General features: G+C 43.5%; 1 pseudogene across 1 annotated transcript; it reads left to right on the top strand.

The window, feature by feature from the left end:
• Positions 1-2119: 2119 nt before the first annotated feature.
• Positions 2120-3497, top strand: LOC146358182 (uncharacterized; annotated as a pseudogene). The gene is made up of 2 exons (XR_014783841.1): positions 2120-2959; positions 3410-3497. The product of XR_014783841.1 is annotated as an uncharacterized LOC146358182 (transcript).
• The last annotated feature ends 12390 nt before the right edge of the window (positions 3498-15887 follow it).

Here is a 15887-nt window from a genome sequence, read left to right as displayed (position 1 = left end):
GCACCGAGTCATTACTGACCCCTAGAGGGATGCCGTTTTTCCTCGGTGTTTTTCTGGTAGACTGTATAGCGGGGTGGTTTGCCATTGCCTTCCCCAGTCCTAACTACCTTTCCCCCAGCAAGCTGGCTCCCACCTGCACATAATTAACAATCCTCATCAGAGGCCCTGTTATATGTCTGACCTCCTAGAGAGGCTAGGTTGGTGGGTGCGTGAGACAGGGCCTTTTTGGTAGCAGAACCCAATTGTGGAACTCCCTCCTGAGAGAGGTGAGATATGCTTCTTTGTTATGTTGTCTTAGGCAGTAAAGTCTGTTCTGTTCCATCAGGCTTTTAATTCTGTGTAATGATTTGCTGCTGTTCAATTTTAATTTTACTGCTAGCCCCGTGGCCCATCGTGGCCCTGAATTAGGGGTGGCCAAGTGGGCATGTTCATGGCTACAATGCTCATTTCATTATTTTTGCATTTAAAATATATTTCCTGCAACAAAATGGTGCTTATTCCCAAGCAAATGTAAACACACGCACGCATCATCGCAGCAGAAGCAAACTCCATTTTACTGCTGTAGTTATGCTGCTGCTATGATTTAAGATGAGGCTTTTATTGTGAGGTTGCCCTGCCTCATTCACAGATTTTTATGGAGGCTCCGATGACATCATCTTCAATTCGTAGCCCTCCTGTTTTCCCTCCACTTCTTCTATCTTTTTTCTTACCAGAAAAAAATCTGTTAAGAAAAGACGGATTAGCAGCACCTTACCTTTTGACTGGTAGCACTAAGAGCCCTCTATCTGGAAGCATCCTGCGTGAGCTTAAAGTCTGAAACTGCACATCCTCAGATCATTCTTTTTTCTTTCTTTTTTTGTCAGAGTTGGCAAACAGAGTTTGCTTTTTTGCTTGTGTATTGCTCTAACATATCTGCAACGTAGACACATTTGTAAAGCATGGAACTGCGGGAGGGGGGAGAAGTGAAATGTTAGTTGTGTGCATCACAACTGAAGTAATACATGTGGCTGCCTAAAAGCCCCCTCCCGCCACAAGACCATTCAGCCCAGGGTTTAAAATTACCTAGCTGCATTACAGTTCTCACACACACATGCACACACTCCCAGGACTCAGCTGGTGCCCTTGAGGATCTGCACTCGGCTTTGCTCCCTGTTCCCTAATCAGGGGAAGTGAGGTAGGAGGAAAGAGGAGCCAGCCAGGCTGGGGCTTTGAGGAGGGGGAGTTCCCTCACCCAAGGCCTCCACGGGCCAGATGGGATGGCCTGGCGGGGGTGGATTTGGCCCTCGGGCCAGTGGAAGCCTGATCCCTGTTTTAGTGAGACATTCCCTTTTTAAATCAATACAGCCAACTGTCCACACATAAAAAGGAGCTTATTTGGGGGGAAAAGAAGAAAATAGGAAGAGCAAGGGGAAGCAACAATCACACACAGAGAATTCCAAATAAAAATCAGTACAATCAGTTTAACTTAGCTAGTTAAATGTTACCTATCCCAAGTAGTGCCTTGGGTTTCAGAGCATATGCAGAGTTTCTTGCATAGAGAATGGTCTGAGAGAAAGCCTCTTTGGCCTCCTGATCAGATGTTGTTAGGGAGACTGGAGGTGAGGATAATATCTCACTTCTATGGGAATCTGACTCCAGTAAAAGCCAGCCCTTTACAGGAAACTGGCTGTTGTTTTGTCTAATAGTGCAATACCCTCCAATTCTGATACCGGTGGGCTAGCCAGCAAATCAGTAAATTACTGGCTGAACCCATCTTCTTTATTATCTGAAACTTACATCTCAAAAGAGCTAGCCAGGTCAAACCAGATGGACTATTACAAAAGTCAGCTTAGCATGGAGAACAAAAGGTAAGATCTGGCATGTTTAACATAGAGCAAACTTAACAGATGATCTAAGGGACACAGTTGAGAGCTGCATCAGAATGTAGGGTCCATGTTTCACATCTCCATTATCTTGCTCCATCATCATGCTCTTGCATCATCCTTGTCCCTGCAGGAGGAAAGAGGAATGTCCACTATAGTCAATGCCTGGATAAATCATCTAACTTCAGCCATGTGCTTTGTTTTGGAACAGGAACGTGATTTTGCCAATTGGTGTGTTTGCTAACATCCGTGAAGTTATGAGTTCAGAGGATATTTTTGTGTGCACAAAGACAGAGAATGAATGGCATTGTGTTAAAGCAATTATGAAGAATGATGGGGAAAAGAACATTACAGACCTAACCAAGGAGGAGGCAAAAATTGCAGAAGCAGCAAAGCAGGGAGCACTGGAGATCCTGCGAGATGCTCTGGAGAAAAAGGACAAGGTGCTGATGAAGGTACCCAAGAGCCTTGTACTTATTGAGAAAGAGGACAGTCGTATTTGGGTGAAACGTCATGCAATCATGACAGAAGATCTAGTCAATAACCTCATTTCAAAACTCAGGGAGGTGTCATTTAAGAAGGGTACTAACATGGTATGCACACATATATGCAAATGACAAAAAAAATTACTTGTGCGACTTGTTCGGGAAGGCTCCAAAATATTTTGAAAAAGATTCCAAGCCAGGCACCCTCATGCGTGAAGTTTCTCACTTCCTGGGCACGAAAGATCTCACCTATGGGGAGAACACCCTTTATGTTAGCAGCAGTGGTTGTATGATAAAAGACAATTCAGAAAACAGTTCAACAACCCCTTCCAATGCAGAAGACTTCCTTGAAAGTATTGGACTTTCTTATTACTGGATAAAACTTTTGAAAATAAAGGGGAAACATGATGATTATGTCGAGAAATCCTGCTGCAGTACCCTTAGGAAACCGTTCCGGAATGCCAACAACACTGAGTATGAGTTTGAGTTCACCATAAGCCACAACAAATATTATATCTATGGCAAATATTCCTGCTGTGGGGAAACAGCAGTGAATTCTGTGTGTGAGAAATTTATGGATGTCTCTTTCCTCACTGGTGGTTTTGACAAAACGTGAGTAGCTTTTATCCTTCAAGTGTTGAGCTTTCAATCCCTCTCAACATACAAACACACAGAATCCATATAATAAAGGAAAAATGCAGCCAATGGAACACAAGTGGCGGGGGGAATACAAGGAAAAGCTAGTGGTTTTTTTCTTCTTCTCTTGATCCTATATCTGTCTCCTGGATGTCCTATCCACATCTTAGCATGTCAGTGTTAGGGTTCTTCAGCTTATACCTATCGAGTATTTTAACACACACAACCCACAGGGAGAAAAAAGCAGGAGACACTTCCCCTTCTGCCAGGGGAGGAAGGAAGCAACTGATCTGGGCAGGGCATTGTGCGGGACAATACACAGGCATTACTTGGGGCAACTTAACCGTTTTTATCTAAGTGTGAAAGGCCCTAAGCTGAAGTTGGTAGGAATATGGTAACGGGTGCTGATTATGCCTTCTCTTGCAGAGCTCCTGTGAGACCCTGGGCCACGACTTCAAGACCACCTACCACAGAGCTCTCAAAATGATCCCTCGGCAGCACTACTCACCCCAGGCAATCTTCAAGGGCTTCACTCGCTAGCCAGGGCATGGGACAGAAGCACACCTGGATCTGCTTCAGGCACAGCTCCTCTTGCCCTGCATTAACAAGCCTTCCAGGCCCAGACTTCAAGGCAAGCTACTGTCTCCCACCTCCCAAGGCTCCCAAAAAACATGTGATGCTTTTATCCCACTTGCTCTCCACCAGCCACTACCCAGCCCAGCTGACATGGCTCCCCAGGGCTCGACACCTCCCAAACATGAAGCTTTGATGCTTCTGAAATGAAAGCACAGAGAAATCATCAGCTGCCAACAGCAAGGAGGTGGAATGACTATTATCTTAACCAAGTTTGGGATCTCTGTTAGATTTTGCAATATCTACCCTGGGGCCAAACAAGGTGCGATGCAGGTGATCTGAGATTAGTCTTCCCATCATTTTTCTCAGTTTTTTTTTTTTTAATATCAATATAAACTGAAATGCAGCTGTGGAAAGCTATGAATCTGGCAGAACAGTTGGCGTGGGGGGGGGGAGTTAACCCTCTCCTCATGGTCCATTTTTGTGCTGAAAACCAGTTTGCTGAAGTTACTTTTTCCCTGCAGGGGAAAAGATTCACGATTCCCATATATTACCCCAAAGGTAGACAAGCAGTGGAGGAAGAGCAGCTTTAATCAGAAAAATGGCCAACAAGGCAAGGGTTAAATACACACACACCCTTTGTAGATCAAGTTCATAGCCCAGTGTGATGGCTTTAAAAAAAGTTGGGAGACTTGCGTCTTCCACATCACATGTAGTTACTGTTTCAGGGCCAAAGTACAGTGTACAAACAACACATATATCAATAAGATTTTACATCCATAAAATTTTCAATAAACAACCCGATTATCTGGAAGAGAAACTCCTTGCGCTTTTCAGCTTTTTCCTGTAAACCAGTGTAGTGAGTTTGATATCGGAAGAAATGGCATGGGGCCAGGTGTGAACTGACACAGCATCCTCTCTGCTGTTTGAATGTATAGAGACCTGTATAGCCTAATATAGTCAGCAGATTTCAGTTAACTAAGGTAGGTCCCTTGTATAATGGGCAGCTTTTAGTAGGCCTCTCACATGCCTTAATTGGTACCAAGCAAATACAGCCATGGCTGTTTGGTCTGTGTGACGTGTTCTCATCCTTTGCGATTAGGATGTTGTTCTTCTCTTACATGAGAAGTGAAAGAGAAGCCCCCCTTCTCCTGAGAAGGAGTTTCTCATGACAGGTGGTGATGCTTAGGAGAGACACCTATAAAATCTAGCAGGCTGGTTTTGCTTTTTGGTCTTGCTCCAAAGGGGAAAATGTACACTACCAGCCTGGTGAAATCGGTTGGTCCATGGGGTGGCGTCTTAAGTACTGTGGGAACAGCAGCACGCAATCAGCTGTGACAGAGGACTGATCTGCTCCAGGGATTGTGAGCTTTCTTTGCATTGCTTTCTGCATCCATTTATCACCTTTGTGTAATCAATAAACTGTTAACCTGATCCATTTGTGACTTGTCTCACTTTGGCAACCCATGAATCTGGTTTGACTGGGACCTGACAGGATCAGGACCCTGAGACAGGTTGCTTCCCCTCAACATGCCCTGCAAACACATTCACTTTTGTTCACTATTGTCCTGATGAGTGCAAAATTAGGCAATTAAATCTATGCGACAGCCCCTTTCTAAATTTTGGAAAGTTAAGTTTACAGGTGTATACCGTTCAATTCTGAACTGAACAGGTGTACACTTTGCTGTTTAGAAAGCCCTATTCTACCTCCAGTACAGGTTTATGAGCATGTTAGAATCCCAGGCAGGAATAATACAATCCTAGGGATTGAAGGGACCAGAAGATAATCAGATCCAACACCTTGACGAAACCAAAATGTCCCAGACTTCAGCTTTCCAAACAGATTAAACCACATATTACAGAAGATGTTATGTCACAGATATCAATAAAATACCTCCAGTTCAGATAGCTTTAGCTGCCTCAAGCAGCTAAGCCAACTCTTAATAAATTACCCATGATTTGCCAAGGCATGTGCCAGGCACATTCCGCCTCCATTTTGTGTATGCAATGTCCAATTGGAGGTTGCTCCATGACATCTGAACCTGAACACTATGGGTTAATCGTGGGCTAAACAACCCACAACTAAGCTAACAACTAACTATAGGTTAAGCCTGCCGGGCAGCTCTGGCAAGCTTATGTGATAGGCCCAGTGGACGCATCTATCTTCTCTCAAGTTCCACTACAGCTGCAGCAAAGGAAAGTGTGCTCATGGAGTCTGCATGACTCATCAGTTCGTTTAGGAATTTCCCTGTCACAAAGGGAGTGTTTGTGAAAAAATGCAAATCCCTTCCTCTCTGTCACATGGCAGATGCTGTCTACCAAATCCTTGGGATATTTTATCTCACTTGGCCAGTGAGAGCACCTGAGGAGAAGCCTGACAAACTTTTGAGTGTCTCTACCTTCCATCGCTAAACTACAATCATTAAGAGCCACTGAGTATAGAACACCCTTATCTGCATATGTCTTCCTTTCTGAATCACTTGGCTGGAGAGCCCAGGTGCTGAGCTTCTTAGTTATCCTTCTGTTGTTTAAGAAAACCTTCCCTTAGGCAAGTAGACCCTATCAGAGTAATCCCCAGAAAAGCCTTATTCAGGCACTGCCAGATTGCAATCTCCATGTTGTCTGGGCTCAGTTTGTGCCAGTGTGACCACCATAGGAGGACCCAGCCTTACTAGACCCTAATCCCTATTAGTTTTATTTATCTTTCCTATCCTTCTCCCTTGGTTCTCTCTCTCCAACCTGTTTGTAATTTTGAAACATCAATATAGTCAGGACAGTGTTGAACACTAAAAGTCCTCCTTTCCGAACTTACACTCCAACTTGCTCAAGTTGGTCACAGGCACAGCCTGACGAAGCAGAAGGCATCCTAATCCAAGCAGCCCTTTCCCTGAAGAATGGTCTTACCACAGCTGTGTATGCCTAGAAATGGTCATATCTGTGTTAAATTTGTAATCTTTCTATCTTTCATCCTTTATTTTCCACTGATATCCAGCTCAGTCACACCCCTGCCATCAGGTCACCAAGTTACCCCTTTGTACACTGGCCTTCCCTGGGTTCCTTGTATGTCACAACTAACTCCCCATTGTATCTGCATCTCCTTTATGCTATCTGTCTTGCTGCAGGGTCAGAGTAATGGTTCTTTCAATATTTTGACTGATCAAAGTAAGAGCTTTACAGTGGTGTATCTCAGCCTACTTAAAAGTATGTTTTTCTTTACAAAAATGTGGAAAAATTTCTACCTTGATTAAAATGTGTTAGTCCTGCCAAGGGCCAGATAAACATTGCTTTGGAAGGCAAGTTGATTCAGGGTGGATGTAACACTACATACAATTGATTTTTGCCCAAGTTAGGGTGCATAAGATTGCAAACTTTGGTTCTTCCTCGAAACAAGTTGGGGGTTTCCCCTATTGATTTCTTTTTTGTCTGCTTCTACATGGACTATTAACTTCTCTGAACATGTAAAAAAGCCAACACCCACCTTTTGCCAGGGTTGGCCAGAGGCATGGGGTGGGGCAAATTCTCCCAGGATCCCACAAGGCTGAGGGTCTCTAACGGATATGTGTGTGAACTGGAAGCAGCAGTTTCACTTTTGCAGCAGAAGCCTGAATGAGTGGTTGGGCCTGTATGAATTCTTCAGAAGGCAGAACAGTCCTGGTCCTAGATGGAACCCGGGACAATTTTCAGTTAAGTTGCTCTTGTTACTTTTCCTCGAAACCCTTTTTTTTTTCTGTCCAGTGTTTCTCAGTGAGTTGTAATAATAAATAGTTGTGCTTTTGGAAGACATCTGGTGTATGCTTCTATACTCACATACAGAGTGGCCCAAAAGTAGGTATACAGTATAGTTTATTTGCATTTTACTACATTGTTTATTACATTTACATTTGTTTAACACTGTTTAATCTCGCAAGGGCTCAAAATGTATTCCATCAACTTTGCAACATTCTTCGAACCTGTCCAGAACACTGTGACACACAGTACGACGCAAATTCCGGTCTGCATCAATGTCCATAAATGCTTCCGAGATGAACTCTTTTAATTCGTCCACTGTCTGGGGATTCCTCTCAAAAACCTTATTCTTTACTATGCCCCCCCCAAAGAAGTCCATTGGTGTTAAGTCGGGTGATTGTGGCGGCCATTCAATGCTGCCACGTCGTCCGATCCAATGCTGTGGGAAGGTGTTGTCAAGATAGTCCCTTACTGCAAAAGCATAATGAGGAGGTGCCCCATCTTGTTGGAAGAGCAGTTCGGCGAAGTTAGCCCTGGTTCTGAGTTGTGGCACTACCACGTCGCGTAACATGTTTAGGTAATTGTTACTATCCACAGTTGTATCGAAGAAAACCGGCCCTACAACACCTTCGCTGGACAGTGCACCCCACACTGTGATGCCTGGCTGGTTCAGCTGAGATGTGATAGTCAAATGAGGATTTTCATCTGCCCAATACACACAGTTATGCCAGTTCACTTGGCCTGACAACTTGAAAGAAGCTTCATCTGACCAGATGATCTTATCTAGAAGGTCTGGTTTGTTAGAGATTTGGTTACGTATCGTCTCACAGAATTGCAACTGACGGTCTGGGTCATCCTCCAGAAGACCATGTAACAGTCTTGAACGGTATGGCTTCAATTTCAATTTACGCATTAAGCGTTGCAAGGACGTTCTAGGTATGGATAGCTGCTTAAATGCACGTTGTATGGACTTTTTCGGATTGTTCACAAATGTCAGAGCGACTCTCTTCTCATTCTCCTCTGTCATAGATGTCCTAGGACGTCCAGATTTTAGTGCATTAGCCACTGCACCTGTTGCTTCAAATTTCTCTCTAAGACAATAAATTGTCAGACGTGTTGGTGGAGGAGTGTCAGATGCTTCTTGCCACACTGTGCGCACCCGCTCGGCATTTTCAATCTTCCAGTACTGCTTTAGAATCCACTTTCTTTGTTCTTGACTCAAGTTCGCTGCCATCATTCACAATATCAGTAAAAAAAATAACTAAACAACTAAACAACTGTATACCTACTTAAGGGCCTCACTCCCCTCACTCTCTACACTTAACTGATTTAACTGTCACTCCGTCACTCACTCTTCCCAACTTTCATTCTGACTCCACCCACACATCTTCTACTCACACATTCTCTCCCCCTCCCTCAACATTCTAAACAACTATATACCTACTTTTGGGCCACCTGGTATACAACAGTGCCTACAAACATTCACCTTTGTCCTTTAGGGCAGTGGCTTTACAGAATCAAATATTTCCATAATTCCCTGCAGGTTAGGTGTGGTGCTGCAGTGGTTCCTTGCCTGAGGACTGTAAATTGGAATAAGTAGCAGGCCTGAGTGGGAGGGAGGAAGGCTAGGCCCAACACTGTTTTGAGCTCTTCAGGAAGGATATAAATGGGATAAATAAAAATGAATACAATAAAATCCCTGTAGTGGCTGCATCAGGTGAGCATATCTTTAATTAACTGATGATTCATTTGATGATTCATTAATTATTGTAATAAAGGATTTGTTTAAATTATGCAATGTCTGATAATTTCTTAATTTTAGTCATCGTAAATAATGTTTACAGATACTTTAATAATAGGTAATTTCTTCAGAATGTAAGATATTCCTTTTGTGTTCCATTAAAGTGGGTTTGCCTATCTAGTGAATCAGCATTCATGATTTATTAATGAATTTGTCACCATTAAATAGTACATGCTTGTGATGAGCCAAACCTTCCCCCCCACCCCTCTTTCTGGAAAGACCCTTGACAATGAATGGGGGGGTGTTTCCACCAGCAATTTACTCCAAGCCAGCTGCGTGTTGAGGTCGTTCGGAATAGATGACATCGTGGCCATCCAGCAGCCATCCTGGATCTTCTCAAGGGAAAAGCCGGATTTCCTGAGACTGCTTAAAGTCCGATTCTTTTCCTTAAGTCAGGTTCTCTGCGCTATAGTATAGCTGTTGTGTGCCCCAGCCCCCACATTTACCTCGGGTATGCTGGCTCTGCCCAGGGGTGTGCCTTTTACCGTGACCCTGGTCAAGGGGTGTTTCCTGTCTCCTGTTCGTGTGATTCCCAGCACAAACCAAGTAGTGTCTACTCAGAAGTAACACTGTGCTCAATGAGGCTTCTGTCTCAGTTGGGCACATCAGAAGTAATTAATTCTTTCCCCGTTACAGCGATCAAGCGCAGCAACAGTATAGAAAGATTGGGGCTCATTGGGAGGCTTTCTCTCAGTTGCGCACATCAGAAGTAATGAATCCCCCCCCCCACCGCAATCAAGCACAGTGTCAGGAGCGCCTTAGCTGCCTCTTACAGTCCCCTCCAATAGCCAACTCAAGACACAGACGACGAGGATTCTTTCCAAGGGTTTATTCCTTTATTACTTAATGACTCTTACAGATACTAATCACTAGCAACTAAGCAAGGAACTGCACTGGGGTAGATAGAGTAGCCTAAGCTCCAGGTAAGGCAGTTGGTCCCCGTTTGAAGGAGAAGCGCGGGAAAACTCTGAACTTATGGGCTACGGAGAGATCCTCCCTCTTACCCTCGGGTCCTCGGACGCGACCGTTGTTTTAGTGCCAGGTGAGCAGAGCGCCTCCTTTCGGCGCCCTCCATCTGGTGCCGCTCCCTGCGTCTGCGCTGAGTCTCCAGCAAGCCCCCCTCCAGCGCTCTCTCACTGCCAGAGTCACTATCTCTCTCAGGAATGCTGGCAGGAGGAATCTCTGCCAGCTGCTGTGCTTGTGAGAGAAGAGTGAGCTCCTCTCCCACGGATTGCTGTTCTTCCTCAGAATCAGAACTGCTCTGGGGCTCTATGGGCTCAGTTTCCACCCTGACACACAGCAAGGGGCTACAAAAGGGTGTTTCCTCCCATTGTGCTGAATGAGGCTTGCCCTTTCAACGCCCACAGAACTTACAGAGAACCCCCTCAACTGACAAGACACAGTGGGATTGCCTTAGGAAGAAATGACTTCAACCCTTGTTATAGAGATCCTACAGGTTAAAAAGGGGGTTGGTTTCTGTCTTTGTGTTTACTGCTCTCTTTCCCACAACAAACCCATTAGTGGCTCCTCAGAAGTAACTCCCATTGTGGTCAATGGGGCTTGCCCTCTTAATGCCCACAGAACTTAGAGAGAACCTCCTCAATTGACAAGGCACAGCATGATCTCCAGGCTCCGATTCTCCTTTGTTTGGTTTATTTCATTAGGAAGAAACTACTTCTACCCTTTGTTATAGAGATCCTGCAGGTTAAAATGGGGGCTGGTTTCTGTCTTTGTGTTTATTGCTCTCTTCCCCAGCACAAGCATATTTGTGTCTACTCGGAAGTAACTCCCATTGTGCACAATGAGGCTTGCTCCTGAAATGCAGGTGCATCTGGACTTTCAGGGGAAAGGAGAAAGTGGGGGAGGGGGGGAAGCCTCTCTCATTGATTGAGCAGCCCCTGCCAGTCAGATGACATTCACTCTAATCCCCACCCTCACCAGGAAGTATGTTCTGTGAAGCAATTTTTACTGGTGCGGAGAACCTACTCATGTACCCCTGCTCGCAGCAAAGCTGATTCCTTTTTAAAAAATGCTGTACTCCTCCATTAGCTTCTCCTTTTGTTGTCATGGAAACATGGCTCAGGTCAGGCCTGACAAGGCTGCAATAGACCCAAATTTACATTAGGGATGTCAGAGAATTCCGCCACGGACTGAAATGGGATCGAATTCCCTTCAGTCCGTGCCACGGAATCCTCTGCGGAACGGCACCACGAGGTCCTGCGGAGCCCGTGTCATGCGGCTTTTGTTTCATCGTCTGCAAAGAGTTGTGGAATTTTGGTAAATAAAAACTTAGTGTAGTATATTCCGATAATAAATATGTACGTTTAAAAAAAAAAATGAATTGTGCTCACCACCTTGTTTGTGGGTATTCTTTTTAAATTGAAATCCTCCATCTCCATTTACTTTCAGCCAAAACACTTCCTCTTCCTAGGGGCTTTCCAAAAGAAGGCTGTCATAGGTGTGCCTGAGCGATAAACTCTTTGTTTAAAGCAACACTGTTTTAAAGAAAGAAAAAACCTTTTAAAATGACCATGCTGGTCCTGGAGCAGTATGGTCATTTTAAAAGGTTTTTTCTTTCTTTAAAACAGCATTGCTTTAAACATAGAGTTTATCGCTCAGGCACACCTAAGACAGACTTCTTTTGGGAAGCCCCTAGGAAGAGGAAGTGTTTTGGCTGAAAGTAAATGGAGATGGAGGATTTCAATTTTTAAAAAAATACATAAATATTTATGAAAAATGGCGATTCTTATGGAAGTTATGCACTGATGGAGATGGCTGGGAACCAGAATTATGGTTTTTGGTACGGATTTATCTTCGTAATTTTCGGAGCGGAAAAAAAAGAGGAGAATTCCAGGGGCTTGTGAATGGTGGAACAGAGCACTGGCCACAAACTGCGGAAGTCAAGCGGCACTGAAGGTACACAATTCGTACGTCCCTAATTTACATGTCTATACATTCTAGGCTGATATTCCCCCTCCCCCATAACTTGGTCCATGCAAAAGAGGTACAGTACAACACCTGGATGATGCATGACCAGGCCCTCCTAAGCTATTCATTGGTCAATTTGAACTTCCCTCCCTGGAAACTCCCAGCCCCATAGAAATACTTGGGCTATTTGAGAATTTCTTGTGGGGTGACTTCCAGTGAGAGCTAATGTCACCCTGGCAGCCTTCTGTAGAGGCTCCACGGAACGCTATCTCAAACAGCTTTTAAAAGGTTGAAAAACCTTTTTATCTGCCCCTGGAACTAAAAGGGGAAGCAAGAGTACCATCTGGATGAAATCTTGAAAGAATAGCTCATTTTGCGGAGCAGCAGAAGGGCTGGACTCCAAGGTTAGTTTTCCGGAGTAAAGACATCTACTCAAACCTGTTTTGAAACTCCTATCTAATTAGGAGAACACAAGGCTGACGAGTTCCAAATGTAGTTTTTTAGTGTTTACGGATTAGAGAATACCAACAATATTTGAGGACCGGCAAAATTTGTTTAAGGAGAAGGATGGCAACATCAAAGGGAAGGAAAAAAGGAACGGGACCACCGCTGACCCCTCCCACACCTCCCTTGGCAAAGGCTCCTAGAAGTGATGGAAATATAGAGGAGCTGCTTGCTTTGATAAAAACTTTGTTTTTCAACTGTCAGAACAGGCTAAGAGATTACAATCTCTTACAATCCAAGATTCCATTACCGCTCTTCAGGGGGCTGTGGACCTAATTAATACTTCTCTGCAAAAGACGGAGGCGAAAGTTAATGACCTGTAAGATCAGATGTCAGCTCAAGAGATTAAAATGCAAGCTTCTTATACTATCCTGTGTACTAGAATCTCTCAACTGGAAGCATTCACTCGAAGAGTGAACCTACGCATTATTGGCATCAAAGAACTACCCACTGATGTAAGCCTGTCTAAATTCTTGGATAAATTCCTGCATGAACTACTTGCTTTGCCATCTGATTATTTACTTGACATTGAGCATGTATTCTGTGTTCCAAGTCCAGTGAATAGCGTTAAAGAGACTGCTGTTACTGTTATAGTTCAGTTTGCAAGAGTTTCTACAAAAAATTACATCCTGCGCTTGGCAAGAGAAGGGGGAGATCTTCTTTGGGGGTCAAAACAAGATAAAGTTATGCTATTTCCGTATTACACTAAAGAAATTGCTGATAAAAGAAGGCAATTCACTAAGGCGAGAAACCAGGCAAGACAAATGAATTTACAATATCACATAAAATACCCTCCCACATTTTGCATTCTCTTTGAAGGCCAGATGAAAAAGTTTTTAAATCACGAATTGGTGGAAGCTTGGCTTGTGGGTAAAGCACGGGAGACATCTTCTTCAGTCCCATGAGCTGGGAATGTATAAACAATTATCACTTGCCGGTCTGTTTGGGTTACAAGATCCGGGCAGTATGTCAGAGATGATTGTTTACATATATCCATTCTTTTTCCTTCCATTTTCTTTTAACTCCTTCTTTTTATAATAGACTATCTATCTATCTATCTATCTATCTATATATACTGTATTTTACTGTATATAAAATTCCGGTTTGTGGGTGTATAGAAATGTACACAATCATATACATATTTAGAAATGATACTATCTAAAATATAGATAGTATAAAATATACTAGTGATTGTTGTTGCCTTTTTTCTTTTATCCTTAATAATTTCATTCTTTTTCTTTTAATTATTATGAGTATTATTATTATTATTTTGAGACTATGATTAGTAATATTCCTGGTTGGTTGATTTTAGCTTTACCATTAGATGTTAGTTGAAAAGCATTTTATGGCTAGGGGAAAAGAATTGTATGCCTATTTCCTTGCTATAAATCTGAGGATATGTTACTAAAATAAGATGGATTACCTAGGCTGTACTGAATTGTAATATTGGCAATGGTATAATCTTTTAAGTAGAGTGATACTTGAAGTTTATGTGTAAGGGAGTTTAAATTTAACCCTTTTATGTAACTTTTTTAAAAAATACCTTTTCTTGTTCCCTTTGCTTTCCTGTTCTTTCACAGTTTTCCTTCTCTTTTCTTTTTAAATTTTATTTTTTGTTTTTCTGGTTGTTGCTGTGTCCTCAAGAGTACTGTAATGTTGGAAACTGTAGATGGTGATTTTGTTGTTGGTATTCTTTATTTCATTTATAAAGACAAAAAGTAGAATAAAAATTAAGTAAAAAAAAATAGAGAATTTCTTGGGGGGTGTCTCCAAGACAACAGAAGGAAATGGAAATAGAAGCCAGTAGTGGCTTACCTGGATTTTTCAAGGAGCTGGTTTTGCTCCGCATTGGGCTCCATGAACGAGTGTAACACACCAGGAAAAGTAATTTCACAGAACATACTTCCTGGTGGGGGGGGCAGTTTTGCAGTGAATGTCATCTGACTGGCAGGGGCTGCTCAACCAATGAGGCTCCCTAATCCAGGCTCCCCCCCTCCCTTCTTTGAGGAGAAGAGAGGCTCCCCTGCATTTAGAGGGCAAGCCTCATTGACCACAATGGGAGTTACTTCTGAGTAGACACTAATTGGTTTGCATTGGGAAACACGGGGAGGGAGGAATGATCTCTCTCCCCACCCCTTCCTTAAATAAACAATCCTTTCTAGAACACAGTGTTCTAGCTGCCCTGCCGTGATCAATCGAAGCTTGAACATCAAGGCTCTCTAAATGCGTTAATTTGATTCATGGGAATCTCGGTGCACATTTCGGGAACAAGCCTCATTGACCACAATGGGAGTTACTTTTGAGTAGACACACACATGTTTGTGCAGGGAAAGACAGGGAGGGGAAACAAAGGGAGGGGAAACCAGCCTCCTTTCTAACCCAATGCTGTGCAGGAACCAAGGTCTGAAGTAGTTACCTCCGAAGGCAATAAACCAAACAACGCAGAATCGCAGCTTGAGGAAAGCGTTTTACAGCCTTTAGGGAATTAGTGCTTTAAAATGTTATTTCGGTTGAGGGGGATCTGTGGTGTGCACATTGAGGGGACAAGCCTCATTGACCATAATGGGAGTTACTACTGAGTGGACAGTAATTGGTTTGTGCTGGGAAACACAGGGACAGGAGACACCCCTTGACCGGAGTCACGGTGAAAGGCACACCCTTGGGCAGGGCTAGCATACCTGAAGTAAATGTGGGGGTTGGGCACACAGCAACTATACTGGGGAGAGCCTGACTTAAGGAAAAGAATCAGACTTTAAGCAGTCTCAGGAAATCCATTTTTCCCTGATATGCTCTGGGGTGGCTGCTGGATGGCCACAACATCCTATATCCCTAACGACATCCAAACACAGCCAGCTCTGAATAAATCGCTCATGGAATCACCCCCTTGGTCTTCATATGGAAAGTAGAGAGGTAACGTCACCCATCACTATGCCAGGAATCCCAGGTTTGGTCCTCATCCCGTTCCCCCCCTCTAAGATATTTGGTGAGTAATGGTTTGGATTCTGATAAGTAAGTTTTCGTGACCTCCTTTTATGTTTCCTTTTATTTTAAAAGCAATTGTTTCTCTGCTTGATTTTTTAATAAATATATTGGACTGGAAACTGGAGCTGATTTCTCTTGCCTAGCCTGAAGTCCATCTTTCCTTTGCGCTGGACTGCTTGTCAGAGACGCCAACCAGGTTGCTAAGGAGTTTCAAGGAAGCTCTGGAAAAGGACATATCCTGCATATATAATAACCATAAGCCTGTCTTCTCACATGGGCAGGATAAGAGATATTAAAAACAGTTGAGTGGTGGTGGTGCTATCTCTGAGAAATATAGGCAGAAGGGGTCTTGCAGCCTGTCCTACCTCACATGGAGAACGTGCAGACATA

This window comes from Heloderma suspectum, chromosome 1, assembly GCF_057233095.1.
Source record: "Heloderma suspectum isolate Gila_16-S chromosome 1, 16-S_ref, whole genome shotgun sequence".
In the NCBI taxonomy this organism is placed as follows: domain Eukaryota; kingdom Metazoa; phylum Chordata; class Lepidosauria; order Squamata; family Helodermatidae; genus Heloderma; species Heloderma suspectum.
This window is presented reverse-complemented; position numbering and strand designations above follow the sequence as displayed.